General features: G+C 44.0%; 1 long non-coding RNA gene across 1 annotated transcript in view; it reads right to left on the reverse strand.

Annotated features, from left to right (window-relative positions):
- The window catches only part of LOC142495482 (uncharacterized), a 52,515-nt gene extending 32,540 nt beyond the window's left edge, over nucleotides 1–19,975 (reverse strand). The window contains exon 1 of the long non-coding RNA XR_012801746.1: nucleotides 19,616–19,975. This is a non-coding gene — a long non-coding RNA (uncharacterized LOC142495482). The remainder of the gene's footprint in view (nucleotides 1–19,615) is intronic.
- Between the last annotated feature and the right edge of the window lie 193 nt (nucleotides 19,976–20,168).

Consider the following 20,168-nt stretch of genomic DNA (forward strand, 5'->3'; position numbering starts at 1 on the left):
TATTGTTGGAAGTACCATCATTCACCCATTCTTCCTCCCAAACCTGGCCTTACTAACTCCTTCCACATTATTGTTGGAAGTACCATCATTCACCCAGTAGCCCAAGCACGCTGCCTAGGGGTCACACTTGACTCCTCTCTCACATTCTACTCTCACATTCAAAACGTCTCAAAAACCTGTCGCTTTTTCATCCGCAATACTACAAAGATACGCCCTTTCCTCTGTTGTTCAACTGCTAAAACTATGACTCAGGCCCTCATTCTCTCCCGTCTCGACTACTGTAACCTCCTGTTGTCCGGCCTTCCTGCCTCTCACCTGTATCCCCTACAATCTATCCTAAACGCTGCTGCCAGAATAACTCTACTCCTTCCTAAATCTGCCTCAGCGTCTCCCCTGCTGAAATCGCTCTCCTGGCTTCCTATCAAATCCCGTATCACACATGTAATTCTCCTCCTCATTTTTAAAGCTTTACACTCTTCTGCCCCTTCTTAGGCCTTGCCCCCGCTGCCTACTGCAGCGCCCGCTGTGGCGGACGCTGCACGGACGAGAGCCCTATCGTCAATGGTGCTGGGCCCGCTGCGAGGGGGGGCACAGCACTGTGGCGAGAGTTGCTCCTGCTCTAAATAGAATTGAGAGCAGGACTCGCGACGGAGCGATAAGCCACGCCCCCCGGCGGTTCAGCCAATGAGGGCAAACCTGCCGGGTGATGTCATGGCCGCGCCCCTGTCACTTCCCCGCCATGCCCCACCCCGGTCTCTCTTCCTGCAGGGAGCTGCAGACCGGGGAATCGGCTGCACGCGCCGCCAATCTCGCGGGCGCGCGTTGCAGTGGAGTTACCGGGGCCTTAGCCTTACATCTCAACCTTAACTTCTCGCTATGCACCATCCCGACTCTTGCGTTCTGCTCAAGGTTGTCTTCTCTCTACCCCCTTTGTATCTAAAGCCCTATCCCGCCTTAAACCCTTCTCACTGACTGCCCCACACCTCTGGAATGCCCTTCCCCTCAATATACGACTAGCACCCTCTCTATCCACCTTTAAGACCCACCTTAAGACACACTTGCTTAAATAAGCATATGAGAAGCACCGTAGATATTACTAGACACATGATCCATAAAGCTTGGCCCCCTGCAGAAGCACTTACCAAAATGCCCTCCTACTGTCACTGTTCGTTCCACCTACATACCAATTAGATTGTAAGCTCCTCGGAGCAGGGACTTCTCTTCCTAAATGTTACGTTTATGTCTGAAGCACTTATTCCCATGACCTGTTATTTATATTATTTGTTATGTACAGTGTTCGACAAATCACCCAAAAATCTACTCGCTCAACCAAAAAATCTACTCGCCACCTAGTCCCGCCCCTAGTCCTGCCCCCAACCCTAGTCCTGCCCCCAACCCCGCTTTAAAATAAAATATATTAATAAAATACATTTAATAAATTCCTAGTCAGAACATTCGTTTTTTACATAAATGTATTTATTGTATTACATTATACTACAATTAGTCCTTGTTACGTGTGTGTGTGTGTGTATGTGTATGGGTGTGTGTGTAAATGTCGGATCTAGAAGTAAAAGCCAGGTGTGAATTACTAGTTTCCTGAACCCCTTAACCAGTGTTTGGACATTCCCGTTTCACAATATCTAAAGCAACAATCCCGCCTGGGATCTTACCTGATCCGCAGTCCTTCAATGTCCAGGTAACCTCATTCGCGCAATGTTATACATTGGAGGGGATGTGTTCCCTACCTGTCTTCTGGGTTAGGGGGGATTCCGATGTCTTCCGTGTGAAGCTTGAGTCAGATCTGGAAGAAAGCAGTATAGGTTATTTCGGTGTAGTATAGGGCAGTTAAGATATATAGGGTAAATAAGATATCCAGATCGAGAGTGTGAGAGAGAGAGAGTTTGTGAGAGAGAGAGTTTGTGAGAGAGTGAGTTTGTGAGAGAGAGAGTTTGTGAGAGAGAGAGAGTTTGTGAGAGAGAGTTTGTGAGAGAGAGTTTGTGAGAGAGAGAGTTTGTGAGAGAGAGAGTTTGTGAGAGTGTGAGAGAGAGAGAGAGAGAGAGAGAGAGTGTGGGAGAGAGAGAGAGTGTGTGGGAGAGAGAGAGAGTGTGGGAGAGAGAGAGAGAGAGAGAGAGAGAGAGTGTGGGAGAGAGAGTGTGTGTATAGGAGAGAGAGTGTGTGTGTGGGAGAGAGAGAGAGTGTGTGTGGTAGAGAGAGAGTGTGAGAGAGAGAGAGAGTGTACGAGAGAGAGTGTGGGAGAGAGAGAGTGTATATGGGAGAGAGAGAGTGTGTGTGGGAGAGAGAGTATGATAGAGAGTGGGAGAGAGAGTGTGTGTGTGGGAGAGAGAGAGTGTGGGAGAGAGAGGGTGTGGGAGAGAGGGAGTGTGGAGGAGAGAGAGAGAGTGGGGGGGAGAGAGAGAGAGAGAGAGAGCGAGTGTGGGGGAGAGAGAGAGAGTGGGGGGGAGAGAGAGAGAGTGTGGGGGAGAGAAAGAGTGTGTGGGAGAGAGAAAGTGTGGGAGAGAGAAAGTGTGGGAGAGAGAGAGTGTGGGAGAGAGAGAGTGTGGGAGAGAGAGAGTGTGAGAGAGAGAGAGTGTGGGGGAGAGAGAGAGAGTGGGGGGGAGAGAGAGAGAGAGCGAGTGTGGGGGAGAGAGAGAGAGTGGGGGGAGAGAGAGAGTGTGGGGGAGAGAGAGAGTGTGTGGGATCAAGAAAGTGTGGGAGAGAGAAATTGTGGGAGAGAGAGAGTGTGGGAGAGAGAGAGTGTGGGAGAGAGAGAGTGTGGGAGAGAGAGAGTGTGGGAGAGAGAGAGTGTGGGAGAGACACAGAGGGGAGAGACATAGAGGGGAGAGAGGGTGGGTGACACACACACACAGTGGGTGGGTGATACACAGAGAGAGAGAGAGGGTGGGTGACTGACTGGGTGGCTGGCTGACTTGGGTGGCTGGCTGACTTGGGTGGCTGGCTGACTTGGGTGGCTGGCTGACGTGGGTGGCTGGCTGACTTGGGTGGCTGGCTGACTTGGGTGGGTGGCTGACTTGGGTGGGTGGCTGACTTGGGTGGGTGGCTGACTTGGGTGGGTGGGTGGTTGACTTGGGTGGGTGGCTGGGTGGCTGACTTGGCTGACTGGCTGACTTAGCGGACTGGCTGACTTGGGTGGGTGGCTGACTTGGGTGGGTGGCTGACTTGGGTGGGTGGGTTACTGACTTGGGTGGGTGGCTGACTGGGTGGCTGGCTGACTGGGTGGGTGGCTGGCTGACTGGGTGGGTGGCTGGCTGACTGGGTGGGTGGCTGACTGGGTGGGTGGCTGGCTGGCTGACTGGGTAGGTGGCTGACTGGGTGGGTGGGTGTGTGGCTGACTGGGTGGGTGGGTGGCTGACTTCTGACTGGGTGGCTGACTGGGTGGGTGGCTGACTGACTGGGTGGCTGACTGGGTGTGTGTGTGACTGACAGTGAGTGACTGAGTGACAGGGTGAGTTACTGGGTGAGTGACAGGGTGAGTGGGTGACTGACTTACTGGGTGAGTGAGTGACTGGGTTACTGACTGAGTGACTAGGTGAGTGACTGAGTGGGTGACTGACTGGGTGAGTGACTGGGTGAGTGAGTGACTGGGTTACTGACTGACTGGGTGAGTGACTGGGTGAGTGAGTGACAGGGTGAGTGAGTGACTGACTGGGTTACTGACTGACTGGGTGAGTGACTGACGGGGTGGGTGACTGACGGGGTGGGTGACTGACTGACTGACTGACTGGGTGAGTGACTGGGTTACTGACAGTGACTGGGTGAGTGAGTGACTGGGTTACTGACTGAGTGACTGGGTGAGTGACTGACTGACTGGGTTACTGAGTGACTGGGTGAGTGGGTTACTGAGTGACTGATGGGGTGAGTGGGTGACTGACTGGGGTGGGTGACTGACTGGGGTGGGTGACTGACTGGGGTGGGTGACTGACTGTGGTGGGTGACTGGGTGTAGAATGGGACAAATACATTAGGAATAATTGTTGACAGCATAAAAAATTGTTACGGCAGGGTGGGGGGGAGGCACACTCTCCCATGCATACACACACCCATGCACACACACACACCCATGCACACACACACACACACCCATGCACACACACACACACACAAACACCCATACACACACACACACCCATACATACACACACACCCATACATACACACACACACCCATACACACACACACACCCATACATACACACACACACACCCATACATACACACACACACACCAATACATACACACACACCCATACATACACACACATACATACACACACACACCCACATGCATACACATACACACACACGCATACACACGCATACACACGCATACGACAGGGGGAAGAAGAGGAAAGGCCACGTGACAGAGCACCACCACTATCCCGCTCGCCTCCCCGTGACCATCTCCAGCCCCGCGCGGGAAGCCGGGACAAGGAGAGAAGGGGGAACACCCCCTCTACCATCTCCTGCCCCGCGCTGTGATCGGCGTGAAGTCGGGGTAAGCCGGGACCAGGAGAGAAGGGGGGACACCCCCACTACCATCTCCTGCCCCGCGCGGGGATTGGCGGGAAGCTGGGACAGGGAGAGAAGGGGGGACACCCCCACTACCATCTTCTGCCCCGCGCGGGGATCGTCGGGAAGCTGGGACAGGGAGAGAAGGGGGGACACACCCTCTACCATCTCCTGCCCTGTGCGGGGATCGGCGGGAAGTCGGGGTAAGCCGGGACAGGGAGAGAAGGGGGGAACACCCCCACTACCATCTCCTGCCCCGCGCGGTGATCGGCGGGAAGTCGGGGTAAGCCGGGACAGGGAGAGAAGGGGGGACACCCCCACTACCATCTCCTGCCCCGCGCGGGGATCGGCGCGAAGTCGAGGTAAGCGGGGACAGGGAGAGAAGGGGGGACACCCCCACTACCATCTCCTGCCCCGCGCGGGGATCGGCGGGAAGCCGGGACAAGGAGAGAAGGGGGGACAACCCCACTACCATCTCCTGCCCCGCACGCGAAGCGGGGAGTAAGGGGGCTTGCAGGGAAGGAGCAGGGGGGCCGCAAGATGGAGGATTGGAGAGTACTTACTCTCCAACAGATCTCCGGCCAGAAAAAATGGCCGCTCGTTGGGGGCAGGCTCATATAGAGCCTGGCCGCGCGCCCACAAAGCCTGGGAGCGCGCGCCAATCAGCAGTCAGGTAGCAGGGGAGTTTTTTTTTTTTTTTTAAGCGAGCAGGGAAAATTTCAGCGCTAGCAGTGAAATGAAAAAAAAAAAACACGTGTGCTGCTTGGGCCAATATTTACTCGCCCGGAGGTTAAATCCTCTCGCCCCGGGCGTGTAAATGTATAGGATTGTCGAACACTGATAATGTATATGATTACCACATGTATTACTACTGTGAAGCGCTATGTACATTAATGACGCTATACAAATAAAGACATACAGTACAATACAATACAATCAGATGGGCCATTAAGAATCTCACAGAAATGTTAAGGCAATGTTGAGGCATTTACTGTGAGACTGCCCCAGAATTTCCCAGGCAAGTGTTCTAATACTGGTAGCTGCATCTGTAGCTGCTCATGGACCTCACGATGTTGATGGAACAGAGTGGAATCGAATAAAAATAGAATAAATTCGATTCGATTTATTCTATTTTTATTCGATTCCACTCTGTTCCATCAACATCGTGAGGTCCATGAGTTTGCGCTGACCATCTTCACACTTCAATTGCAACGATAAGAAGGACTCAGGGTTTCCTTCTTCAAGGTCAAGCAGCAGCTAAAAAACCAACAAAAAGGGCCAGTATACATTTTTATACTCTTTTATACTGAAACATAATTTTTACATTTTTTAATTATTTAATATATCCTAGGCGTTTTAGTATTTTCTAGCCACATATTCCAGGGAGCGCCCCAGTTCAACATCCACCAACATCCACCTATCTGTAGCTGCTACCAGCCTTTTGTGAAGACCCGGCATTTCTCTGCAGACAGCCCAGCTAAGTGAATTACTGGGTATGGATACAGAGAAGTGCTAAAACACATAAAGTACAGTACTGGCTTGTTGAGTAACTGTATGGAGAACATGCTACAGTCTAACATGGGGAATAAAAGTGCTTTTCTTTATTGTACAATTGCAGTCCCCAAACCATACAGTATTCCCCCTTCCAGACATCACACAGTGATTAGCTCTTTTCTGGAAGGGGTTACACAAATAATTACACTCACTGGCCAAAATGAGGCTCACAGAGGCGGCCATTACACATGGTTTTGGGGCAGCCAGTCAGGCTTTATCTTTATTAAGTGAGGCTGGCTAACCCTACCATCACACTACCCATCAGCAAGGTACTTGTCAGAATTAAAGGTCTGTTCAGGTGTTCAATAGTGGTGGTTAGACCTGCTTTATGACAGGACACAACTTCTGAGTATGCCCCGCTAGGATCCATTGCAACACCGGCCTTTGTCAGTTGTCCTGGCAGTGCTCCCTTGTCGACGACACTGCCTGTAAGGTCCATGTCAGTATGCTCCAATGTACCCAACCAATACTCATTGAACCTGACATGCTGCAGATACACAAATTATCTTATTTTGTCATTTCCCTACTGTTTGGAAACTGCCAAAACTTACATCTGCTGATGCTTGCACATCTAGTCGGTATAATTTTTTTAAGGTAATGAAGCCCAAACCAATGCCTTGCCCTTTCTTAGGAGAAAATTGGAGAGGCTATTGTTTGTGTGTGCACCTGAGTCAAATAAGGTCCTCCCTGAATTGTATTTGCCATGGTGTATGACATCAGAACTTCAGGTTTCTAATCTGGCTGCAGAAAGTACTAGCAGATCCACAAAACTCCGTTATCAAAATGAGTAATGGACATTATGTTCCCTAAGGTTACCACAAATTCACAAAGCTGTAACGGTGCTCGCCTCAAAATAGGAAACTAACCCACATGGCTGCGGTAGGATATAGGATCACCGACCTGAACCAAGAAACAGAGTCCTGAATAAGGAAAGTGATGTCCGGATCACAGCCTGGGGTCGAGGCATGCAACAGATTATCCGAGTCGAGGTCACAGGAGGTCAAGGCAGGATACCAGAAAACAGGATCAAAGCTGGAGACTAACAGGAACCAACAGGAAACCATGTTCTGGTAACTTCCCGGACAAAGTCCAGTCTATTTATAGGCAGATTGCCAGTAGTCAAGATGGCTACTACATCCGGCACTATATAGCTCATTTGAACTGACCTTGACCACTGGCAGAGGTACTTATCTTTCTTCTGTTTCTGTAAGTTCTCCCCACTTACCACTTAGATTGTAAGCTCTTCAGGGCAGGGACTCCATTCATATTGTTTTGTCTGAAGCCCTTATTCCAATTGTGTTATAATATTATGTCACATGTATTGTAAAGCGCTATGTACCTGGATGGCGCTATATAAATAATCTGTGGGCGAAAGTGTAAAGTCTCAAGCACTAGAATCGGCACATGCACGCAAACTTGGATGCAGAGCATGCCAAAGCATCACAGTACTCCCCCCTTCAGGAGCGACCTCTGTGTGTTCCAAGGCGAGCATGAATGGGAACCTCTAATGGAACACCCTAACCAGAGAGGGGCATAAACATCCTCAGAATTCACCCAAGAACATTCTTCAAGGCTGTAGCCCCATCCCATGGACCAGATACTAAAGCTTTCCTCGGAATCACCTGGAATTGAAATCCACTGTGGGGACTCCAGAAAGTGAAGCCAAAGCTGTGAGGACCGAAGGGTGGTATCCAGACCAGCCTTAAGGCAAGTTGAGCAAGGCGTTGACTTTTGCTCTGCACCTTTAGGAGGCCCCACACTCCCTGATCTCCCTCCTACTGTCAGCACCAGAATCAAAATTCCACCCGACAGGAAAGGTGAGAGCTGGAGGAGGAAGCTGGGAAGTCCCCGAACTGGCACAGGATCACACCACTGCTCACCCTAAGGTATGTCTTTCGCTTGGGGAGGTATGTGCATTCAGGCATGTTTATATAGCTGGGATGTCTTACCTTATGAAGAGTGGCCATCTGCAGCATTGCATTCTCATGGCGACGCATTGCATGACAATGCAATGTCGTTACACCATGACATTATGGCAACACGCCGCTTTGCCATGACAACACAACATTATTATGCCATGACGTCATTACGTTGCAGTAGGAGGGGCACTGCTCGTAGCATGCTGCCATAGACCCAGCCACAGGTAAGACCGGCGCTGTGACCGTATGCACAGAAAAAGGGAGATTCCTGGGTGGAATCGTTCTTTAAGGAATTGCATGAAAACTCAGCAAAGGGAAGCAAGTCCGCCCAGTCATCCTGACGGTCCGAAACAAAACATCGGAGATACTGCTCTGGCAATTGGTTGGCCCTCTCTTTGAGGCCATTGAACTATTTGTGAAAGGCAGAGGAAAAGCGGAGGGTGATCCCCATCCTGCGACAAAAGGCCCTCCAAAACATGGAGACAAACTGGGAGCCTTGGCCAGAGACTATGGCCATAGGAATCCCTTGCAGGTAAAAAATCTCTTTGAGAAATATGTCTGTGAGTACAGCTGCAGTGGATAGCTTCTTGAGTGGGATGAAGTAAGCCTGCCAAGTGAAGCCTGTCGACTACCACCAGTATTGTGGTCATGCCCTAAGATGGTGGCAGTTCCACAATGAAATCCATTGCCAGGTGTTTCCAGGGGCGGTCAGGAACAGACAGAGTTTGGGGTAAGTCACAAGGGAGAGCTCAGAGTACCTTAGTTCGGACACAGACAGGGAAATCACGAACTGCTTAACATCTCTTCAGATCTCAGGCCACCATAAGCTGCACTCCAGGATGTTGGAAGTCTTCTTCCCAGAATGCCCAACAAACTTAGAATGATGACCCCATTAAAGAACCTTTTCCCTGAGCTTTGGAGGTACAAGAGTCTTGCAGGAGGTACAGAGATTTCAGCGGGAGTCAGGCTGTGCCAGGATAATCTATTCCAAGATGTCAAAGGATGTAGAAGAAATTACCCAAGCAGGAGAAATTATGAATCCTGCGTCAGCCTCTTTAGTGTCATCGGAAATGAATTATTGACATAGAACATCTGCCTTGACATTCTTTGTGCCTGGCAGGTAGGAAATTACCAAATTGAAGCAGGTAAAGAACAATGCCCACCTTCTCTGGTGTATACCCAATTTCTTGGCACTCCCAATATATTCCAGATTCTTGTGATCAGTGAGAATGTTACTGGGGGAATGTTCCCTCCAAGGGGTGACACCATTCCTCAAGGGCAGTCACGATGGCAAAAAGCTCCCGGTTGCCCACATCATGTTCCTCTCTGCAGGAGAAAATGTTTTAGAAAAAAAGCACACGGTGCAGTTTATTCTGAAAATCCTTGCGTTGAGAAAGGATTGCTCCTGCCTCTACATCGGAATCATAAACTTCAAATGCAAAGGGTTTGGCAAGATCAGGATGGATCAAGATTAGGGCATTGAAAAAGCTGTCTTCAGTTTTTCAAAACTGAATAAAGCTTCATGAGACCAAACTGAAGGATTTGCCCCTTTCTTAGTTAGGACCGTAATAGGCAATGCGAGCTTGGAAACATTGCAAATGTATTTATTTATTTATAAAAAATGTTTTACCAGGAAGTAATACATTGAGAGTTACCTCTAGTTTTCAAGTATGTCCTGGGCACAGAGATATAAAAAAATACATGGTTACATTAAAATAACAGGGTTATACAGTCAATTCACAGACATTTCATGGACAGATAGAGTTGGAAAATTGGGTACAGGGGGAAAAGGGCTTGCGAGTTTCAGATTGAAATAGAGCAGCTTTAACATCACTTTAACACCACCAAACATCAGAGAATGGCAACAAACAGCTCACACCCTTTGGCTGCCCTTTGACTGCGCCAAAGGCTGTCCACCTTTGGGGCAATGCAGATGTACACTGGGGTGGCTGAGACTCAATGCAACTGTGAACAAACATTTCTTTGTGTCCTCTTGGCTCATTAACATTCCAGTGGGTGGGATTGACGTTCCACAAAGTACAAGCAAATGTTAACCCTTAGCACGCTGGTCCTGTGCAGAGGGGAGCAGCTCTTGGGTAGCCCCATAAGGCTGTCCGCCTTTGGGGCAATGCAGATGTACACTGGGGTGGTTGAGACTCAATGCAGCTGTGAACAAACATTTCTTTGTGTCCTCTTGGCTCATTAACATTCCAGTGGGTGGGGTTGACGTTCCACAAAGTACAAGCAAATGTTAACCCTTAGCACGCTGGTCCTGTGCAGAGGGGAGCCCCATCAGGCTGTCCACCTTTGGGGCAACGCACATCTACATTGTACAGATGTATAATGAAGCGCCTATAATAATTGGTGAATCCCAGAAGATGTTGGACAGGTTTAAGGCTAAGGGTGAAAGCAAGTCAATGACTGCTGCAACTTTGGCTGTATCCAATTCAAGACCGGTAGCTGAACTAATATAGCCCAGGAAAGCGATCCTCTTTTTCTCGAATTGACATTTCTCAAGTTTGGGGAAAAAGTTATCTTGGAATCTTTCCAGTACTTGCCTGACCTGTGCCCGATGCTCAGCCAAAGAGTGGGATTAAATTACAATGTTGTCCAAATAGACTATGACAAAGTAGTCCAATACAGTAAGTCCCGGAAAATTTTGTTTGCAAAATTCTTGAAAACAGTGGGGGCATTTTATACACTGAAAGGTATGACTGGATACTCATTATGGTCATCCCAATTACTAAAGGCCGTCTTTTTCTCGTCGTTCTCCCGTATACGGTTGTACGCCCCACATAGATCCAGCTTCAAGAATATGATTGCCCATTGCAGACACTCGAAGAGCTCAGAAATCAACGAGAGAGGGTACTGGTTCTTTACAGTTACCTTGTTAAATCCCCAGTAATCAATTATTGGACTTAAGGTGCATTGTTTCTTATGGACAAAGAAGAACCTGGCTCCTATAGGAGAGCAGGACTTGTGAATAGAGTTCCACTGTAAGTTATACAGAATATACTCTCACATACAGTAGCTTAGTCTTGGGTTCAGAAATGGGCAGGTTCAGCCATGGGGAGGCACGGAACCTGTCAGGAGATCAATCGGGAAGTCATACAGTCTTTGAGTGAGTAATTATTTTGCCTTTTTTTTATCAAATACATCAGGGAAGTCTAGGTATGGACTGCGGAGGTCCAGAGGGGGGCTGAGTTGCATTTCGCTGAAATGGGGCAAGTGATGTGGAGACAGGTGTCCTGACTGGATGATCCCCAAGCTGTCAGCCCAATCTATGCTGGAATTGTGTCGTCGCAGCCAGGGGAATCCTGGCAGCACCATGGCAGAAGGAGATTTAATTACATTGAGGATGGGTTCTTCCGTCAATAGCCTTAACAGCCAATGGGGTCTTCTGGGGTCAGAGGGGAATAGAATTATTCTCCATGAAGGCGCAGTCAATGAAGTTCCCCTCAGCTCCGGAGTCCACAAAAGCCTGAGTATGGACTGAAAAAGATTCCCCAGAAATCTGGATGGGTACAAGGAGATGCATGGGCGTGACTGGAGGAGTAATGGCCAAAATACCCAGTGAACATTCCTCCACTTTCCCTGGGCACTGGAGTTTTGATAAGACAATTCCAGGCAAAGTGACCTTTCTCTGGTGCTTCTTCTCATACTGTATGTAAACTTAGTCCTACTCAACTGCATTGATTCTTCCTCAGCAATAGGGACAGTTTGGGGGGATTGGAAGTGTAGAGCCAGTCAGGATGGTGGGATTCTATGAGGCCAGTCCCATTCAGCCTGATGTTCCTGCATTCAGAGGTCCATCCAGACACATAAGGCAATAAGATTTTTCAGGTTAGTCGTAATGTTTTGACAGGTCAATTCATTTTTAAGGCGATCAGATAAATCCTGCCAGAAGGCTGCTACCTGGGCTTTATTGTTCCAGACCGTCTCCAGGGCCAGCATGCAAAATTCGATACCCACATTATGAGTACTCTGACGGATATGGAGAAGGGAAGAAGAAGCTGTAGTCACCCGACCTGGGGCTTCAAAGAATTCTAAACTCATGAATCAAGGTGAGGGATTCATTGATCAGCAGCAATTCTCTCTCCTAGATAGGAGAGGCCAACCCACTAACAATCATCGAGGGTTGAAGCTCAAATTGGATGGAGCATTGATTTTGGAATACTCTGCAGGTAGCGTCATCTCTTCCATAACGTAGAGGAATATGAATTGAGGTTCCCAAAGTATAGGAGGTAATGGGGATGGAGTTGAGAGAGCCGCCACAGGAGGTGATGCAGGAGATGGCACCATTGGCAAGTTATCCAGTTTGGCAATGATAGCCTGATAGTAACGGGAGATTTGGGCCAGTTGCTGATCCTGATCAAAAAGGCATTGCTCATGGCTTCCTAGGAGTTGCCCTTGGGTGGACACGGCCTTCTCTATCTCCGCGGGTTCCATGTGGCCATAGAATAATGTAACGGTGCTCATCTCAAAACAAGGAGTTGACCTGCTTGGCTGAGATAGGATATATGATCGCCGACCTGAACTGTGAGACAGAGTCCTGAATGAGTATAGCAATATTTGGGTCATAGGCTGGGGTCGAGACAGGTGGCAGAGAATCAGAGTCAGGGTCACAGGCTGAGGTCAAGGCTTGATGCAAGCAAACAAGCTCAAAGCTGGAGACTAACAGGAAACCATGCTCTGGCAACTTCCTGGAGGATATCCAGCCTATTTATAGGCAGGTTGCCAGAAGGCAAGATGGCCACGGCCGCCTCAGTTTGGGTGGAAGTGTAAAGTATCCAGCACTGGAATCGGCACATGCACGCAAACTTGGACGCAGAACCCACGAAGCCTCGCAAAAGCTAAATATATGCAAAAAGTACCAGACATTAGCTATCTCATTAACATAGGCGTAATGCCATGTGAAATAAGCACTGCCTTGCGTTAGCTTCACGCCTTGAAGCCTTCCTTACCCAAAGGCAGCATTACTCCTATCAAGACCCTAAATATGGTGTTTAATTACAATTAAAAAGAGAAGGCAGGAGAGGAAAATAAATCCTATAAATAATATGATAGTTAAATTATACCTCTGTGGTCTTACACTTATGCAGACCCTGCAAAAGACCTGTTTCAGCATCTGGATGTGATGCCAAGTTTAGCTATGAGCTAACATGCTAACTAATGTATTGTTAAATCCCTGTGTTAATTATAATGGAGCTATGCGGATAGGCGTTCATAGAGGGAATACCGCTTTGGTATATCATTAGCACTAACGTCCATTATATTAACGCAGGGGCTCATTACGGCTAAAAACAGCACTAAACACTGCATTAGTGAGCTTTGAAGATACCTGTTGGTCAATAACTGAGCTATGTGGATCTGGGCCTAGTGAGGTGAGCCCATATGCTTAAAAAGAACAAACCCATGGTAGGACAGAGAATAAATGTACAAATATACAATTCCAGCACTCCTACCATTTTGGCTGGTGATTTATTATTGAGGATTTGTACATTTTTAACCTAATCTCACTAATAATTTGCCAGCCCATTTGGGAGTTGCACTGGAATAGTATATTTGTTTTCCATAATAAATGTAAGGCCAATCGGTCTACCGGCTGTAAACTCCATAAAGAAAGGGAGGAGCGCAGGTTCTATGTATTTGTTTTCTATACGTTTAGGACAGAGAAGACTAGCAAAGAGAGGAGGTGTGGTCTGTTTATTGGGGAAGTAGGAAGTTACCTGTAAAGTTTATTTCGTCCTCTCTCAGGAATAATGAATCTGTTTGTACTGCCATGGGGGTCATACAGGAAAGACACATTTACATCAAGAGCTGTTTTAAACTGCCCTCTTACTCTATAATCAATTTTTTAGAAATATTTTATTTTTCAAGTTACACGGTCAGGAGTTTAACGCATCCTCAGGTAGGTAGGCCTTTAAGCTGCAATGTGTTGCAGTCCTGTGGAGCAAAGAAAGGGTTAAGCCATGAAAGGTTCTTCATAATTACATTTGTTCCCAAGGATATCTGTGGCTAAAATGTTGTGTTCTGTAGGATAATATGGATTTAATGGCTGGGCCACCAATAACAAAATCAAACTATCGCTACTAATGTATCCATTTGACACCATACAAAATATGTTACAGTAATGAAATTCACATTTTAAAGTATAAAGTGAAGAATGCGCGACGCACCACCGGAAACAAAAAATAAATAAACTGGAGAGAGGGTAACTACAAAATATGCTTTTAATTACTCATAAGTAGGAGCCTTGATAACGTGCACAAGCACGAAACATGTCGGCTCCGTTGTTGTCGCCTGTCATCTGATCATATGTGTAATTAAAAGCAAATTTTGTAGTTACCCTCTCTCCAGTTTATTTATTTATTTGTTGTTCCAGTGTTGCGTGGCGCATTCTTCCCTTTATTCTATCTATTCAGCGACCAGCACATCAAAAGGTGCCCTGCAGCAACCTACGGGACCAAGATTGGACTTATGCACCTTTCACAAACGTGAGTCTCCACTTCGTTATTATTGAGGATACAGTCTAGTGTATAGGGGGACGAGCAAGTCTACAGTTATTGATTCAAAAAGTTAACTAGGTGCCATTCAATGTGATTATTTACAGCTGATTTGTGAAAGCTCTTTAACAGAGCAGAACCAGCCACTCACCATCTTTTTATATAACCCCAAGACTGATCATTTACACATTTTATAAGTGGAGCTGACAAGGATACCTTTCTGGTAAAGAAACAAAGGAATGGACATTATTGTTGTGTTTTTTGATATAGACAAACAGTGCCCCAAATTCACTGTTGGGATTGTATTTTGAAGCCCCAGATTTGGTCTTTGGATTTATTTTACATTTTAAAGTACAGTATACAGTACATAGTTCATGAAAGGATTCCAGAATAATGTCGACATATGAACTTGTGATACAATAACAAACTTCAAAAGGGCAAGATGTTGGCTGGAAGGTGGTGCAAGAAATACCAAATTAAAAAATATATATATAATATATATATATATATATAAAATATATATATTTTAATAAACCTGGTGCATTAGCTTTATAACTGGGACACTTGAATTAATAGCTCCTACTGCATGAAATTATTCTGGGGGTGCAGTGGGAGCTGCAGCCCCTCCTGGGTTCATACATGATTACATTATGGTAATGTATGTGTTTTATAGATTGTTTTTACAGCAAACCCACCCAACATACAGTTCCTGCAATCCTGCTCTGAATTTATTTTACTCCTTCTTCATTAGCTTGTGATTTGGGTAAAGAAAGAGCTGGGAGACACCCACATTATAATGAAATGTATCATATGTTACCTCCCTCATTTTACAGTATTATCCTTCAATCTAGCTCAAAAACTCTGCCAGGTCTGCACAGTCAGGTACCTCCCTGAGTAAAGATCTGCATTCAATGTACAAAACATGTATAATAGGCTTCATATATTTGCCACAGCCCTAAGATGAAAATAAAAATGAAATTGTTATGTTCCAAAAGCACACTTTGCTTTGATACATAGATCAGTAAGATTTGTATGTGCATTGACAATTTGGATATGTCACAGAAATGATGAGAGTGAATAATTAATGATTGGAGCACTCATACTACTTATAATAAGCCTTGCCTGTGCTAAGCAATAAGGGCCCCAGCCCCCCCTGACTTTAGGCGTTAAATGTTCATGGATCCACTCTGTCAATAGTTCTCTACCTTATATTCTAGATCCCTGGCCAGATAACCAAATAATATTCAAATGATATGTAAATAAAGAGAATTATTCTGGTGCCGTTGTATTGCATGTTTGCAGCCAAGAGACTTGACAAATGATGTTTAATATGTTAAAACTAGCCGCTTGGTGCCTTTAGAATATCACACAGGTAGAAGCATTATTTTTAAAAATAATCTGAACTGTTTGTAAACCCGGTACATTAACATTTACTGTGCATATGTTATGCTCACCTCTTCTTTTATCCTTTTATCTTACTATAGTGGAGGGTGAAGATTAAAGATAGTCGGAGCAAAGAAGATTATCCAGCACAAACCCCCAATCCAAGCCATTTTGTAAATTATTGGTTCAAAGTTCCAGTATCGGTTTTGGTTCTGCAGAAGCATAGATTTAATGCGAGTAGTGACACCTTTTCGGGGACTCACACAACAGATGCTCACAGATTATAATGTTCAGTGTTTTGGAAACCTGACAGGTGCCTTCTTCAAGTATCTCACTAAACGTTATCAAAACCCATAAGGAATCCTCTCTGCTATATAAAAACAATGGGGAAAGTTCTACATATTTGAAATACTTATCTGTATTGAATTACTAATATCTACCCCAACATGTCACTGTCATTCGTTGACATGGTATCTAGAACTTCACTCTTAACGTACAGTACCATGCATTCTCATAGATGGACAGTAACCTGTTCCAGGCATATGTTCTTTTTCCTGGCCTGGTGCTCTCCTGCCAGTGTCCTATCATCAATCTCTTGTATTTAAACTGAAAACATGCGTGCAGTGTAATGAGCTGCATATGCTGTCTGTGCAAATAAATAATAGCTAAACATTAATGACTTGACTAGTGGTAACGAAATCCAGCAGCCTAAGAAATAAGTTCTCATTTTGGATGACACAAATCCAAACTTGTATTAATTGCTTACAAGTAGATATAAAATACCCAGTGCCATAACGTGACTGGAATTGTCTTCTAATGATAGCAAGGGGAAATAGAAGTACATGCTGTAATAGATTAATATTTTGTATAATAAAACTGGCTATACATCATTTATGTTCCATGTGCAAATAATTGTATCTTTTTGATTCACTCAATTACAAGCAAATTGACAGAGGACATTTATATTAGCAAGCTTAAAACCCATCTAATGGAGTGCCTAATGACTAATTGATCAGATTCCTAAGTGGCCTAGAGGTATGTATGCAATTAGTTTGGGTTTGGTAGAAATTGAGTGCATATAAAGTAAGCCTTTTATGTGCTTGATTGATGATGTACATACACTGTATGTATATGTTTGGCATTATAAGGCAGAGGAAATCTGAGGCATCGTTACTTGGTACTGGACTGTGCATAATAAATTAAAGAATCCCTACAAATAAAAACAAATGAATCCCATTCCCTCGTGTAAACCAATATTCTACAATGCAATGTGGAATGTGACACTTTGCTAGAAAGATGTGGGAACTTTGCATGCCTTTCACAGTACTGTCTAGGTTACAAGCACATTCTACAGGGAAAATATATTCTCAAAAGTTCTCAATTTAAAATTAATAAAAGTAAACATCTGGTGAAAACACATAACACACACACACATAAAATAAAAAACGAATAGATGATACCGTTCTGTGGCTAACGCAAATATATGGCTAATGTTTATGATGTGCTTGCAGAACTATTTCTACCTGTACACCTGCAGATATCTTTCTTTTCTGAGATTGTTATAGTTTCTTGAAAAAGTAGAAGTTTGTTTCCGGTCGTTATATCTGGGAAACACATTCTCTTCTTTTCCCCTCCACATGAGGAAATGACACACTTCTGAATCTGAGTCAGCATTTAAACGCATTAAGTATAGATACAGATAAACCAAAAAAATAATAATACATATATTATGTATTAACACACACCCGATACATACGTGTGTGTTAATACATATTAGCATCGCTAGTATAACTAGTGAACCAAAGCTTTATTTATATAAACTACCTGGCTGTTTACACGTTAAACCACGAATTGTCTATTGTACTGTAAATGTATTTTATGTATGTATGTATGTATGTATGTATGTATGTATGTATGTATGTATGTATGTATGTATGTATGTATGTGTATATATATATATATATATATATATATATATATATATATATATATATATACACACACATACATACACACACACACACACACACACACAATTATTGTATAGACTAATGCTATAAGATTAGCCTTTTGATAGATGGATGATCACACAAAAATAGCTGGAGCACAATGATATGCTTTTCACTTACAGTATCTGTCAACAAGTTAAATAATTCTTGCCTAGCATTCTGCGAGCTGAAAATAATAAAAGAAAGTTAAAGTCCAAGACAAGGTAAAAAAAAAGTTGTGCTGCAGAAGTAATAAAATAACTGTTATCAGACACCTGTTCCTGTTGTGGAAAAGGATGCCCTAGCAATATGTGTGTAAAACGCATGCAGTGTGTGTTGTACTTACTGACAGTCTGTCTGTATCCCTGGGCTCCCTCTCATTGATAATTCCCTGTACTTGTAGTTATTAAAGCAGGAAAAATGTGCTGGCAAAGATGAAAAAAATACATTGGGGATAAGGGGAGATGTGTATCAAAGAATCGCGTTTGCAAAATAAGGGAGAAACATAGCGCTAGAAAAAAAATCCCATATGAACCAAAATATATATATATATTCGATAATATTGTGTTATTTTTGGCACACCTTTCCAGTCGGGTGACTTTCATACATAAACCCAAAATATTCCACAAAATCAACATAATAAAGTACTATATATAGTATGAAATATTAGTATGCTCTCTCACACTAAAGCCCGCATTTTGTTTTAATCATCTAAAGTGATCCGATAAAACAATAGTACATCCAAAGCTAAATTGTAGAAATTATTATTAGACATTTTGAAGGTGTGTATGTAAATCAGTATGTTTCATATTTATTGGGACCTCAAGATGGGATATACCTTCCTATGCCTAATCCTTCCCACCTGCTATTTATATGCAGATATAAATGACTAGCTCTGTCAATTAGTGGCATACAAATATACATGTTATATGCTCGCAGATCCTACTATCCTACTAATAATATTCTACTAACTCATATAGAGGTATGTCAAGGAAAAACAAGATAATTTAACGTTGATGTGTATGCTCTGTTCTTTATAAAATAATAATAATCATAATAATATATTCTATTAAAATATAAAACTTTCATTTCATTTCTGTACAAGTCGAATACAGTAAGTGTCTTGTCATCTATTCATGTTAAATAATATAATATAGTAATATTATACTGTATATACGAAAGTCGAAGCATAGACCTACAGTAGCACGATGGTAGAACAAAAAAGCTGAGTATAAATCCGCGTTTAAATAGATAAAACATGATATGCTACCCGAGGCAACCAACGTAATTTTCATATATCTGAAATGGTAAGTACATAGTAAATGATTGGGCATAATTTACACAAGCTTCAAATGCTCCTACATAAATTGTTAGAGAATAATATACTGTAACATAATGTAATAGTGATCCAAAGATCTCAAATAGCTCGGCAAAGTTGTTCAGATTTCATTTTAAATACTTATTAATTATTTTTGTGTTGCTCCTTTGGGAATTTTTCCTCTAATTTCCTAAATTATTTACATGTTAGAATATTATTATTTTATGCGCAAAAATACAATGTGAAGCTATATTAATTGATGCAAAAAAAGGAAATAAAATAATAGAAACACTATAAAAAGAACAGATCAGTTGATGATATAAAAACTTGTATTTGTCTATTCGCACTTGTGATAAATAAAGCTGCAGGAACCTGTGTGTTATAATCGAAGAAACCAAACTAAAGTAAGGAGAAGTCTTACCTGAGTGCAATATCCCCCATGTACAGTATGTCCTTAAATCCTAGTGGACATGGGTGAAGTCTCTTATGAAGCCTGGGCTCTATTCTGTGCTATTTTATACCACTATAGTCAATTAATATTGCATTAGCCTTATTTTAAATTTTCAAAACCCACAATATAATGTAATGGCATAAGGGCATTTATTATTAAAGCGCATTTGATTGGAAACGAAAATCATTGGGGGTGATTAAACATACTCTGGAAGTAGACACATTACAAGTCTAGCTCAGAGGATAGCTAAATACTAAAAGAAGGAGTTTGCAACCTGATTTTTTTTCCCCTTCCATGTCTGGGAGAGTCTTTTTCTTGCTGATGTGAGGTTTGATGTTTGACACTCATTGAAATGCTACAGTAAAATATTCAGAAGATGCCAGTGCAGAGAGCATTAATTTTTAATCTTAAAGAAGCTTCTGGGATTCATGAATAAAAAGGCCAGTTTAAAACACAGAATTACAAATGAACTTTTGTTAGATGTATTATCCGATGAGAAATTTGCACCTCTGCGAAGATTACA

Source organism: Ascaphus truei, chromosome 5, assembly GCF_040206685.1.
Source record: "Ascaphus truei isolate aAscTru1 chromosome 5, aAscTru1.hap1, whole genome shotgun sequence".
NCBI classification, from domain to species: Eukaryota; Metazoa; Chordata; class Amphibia; order Anura; family Ascaphidae; genus Ascaphus; species Ascaphus truei.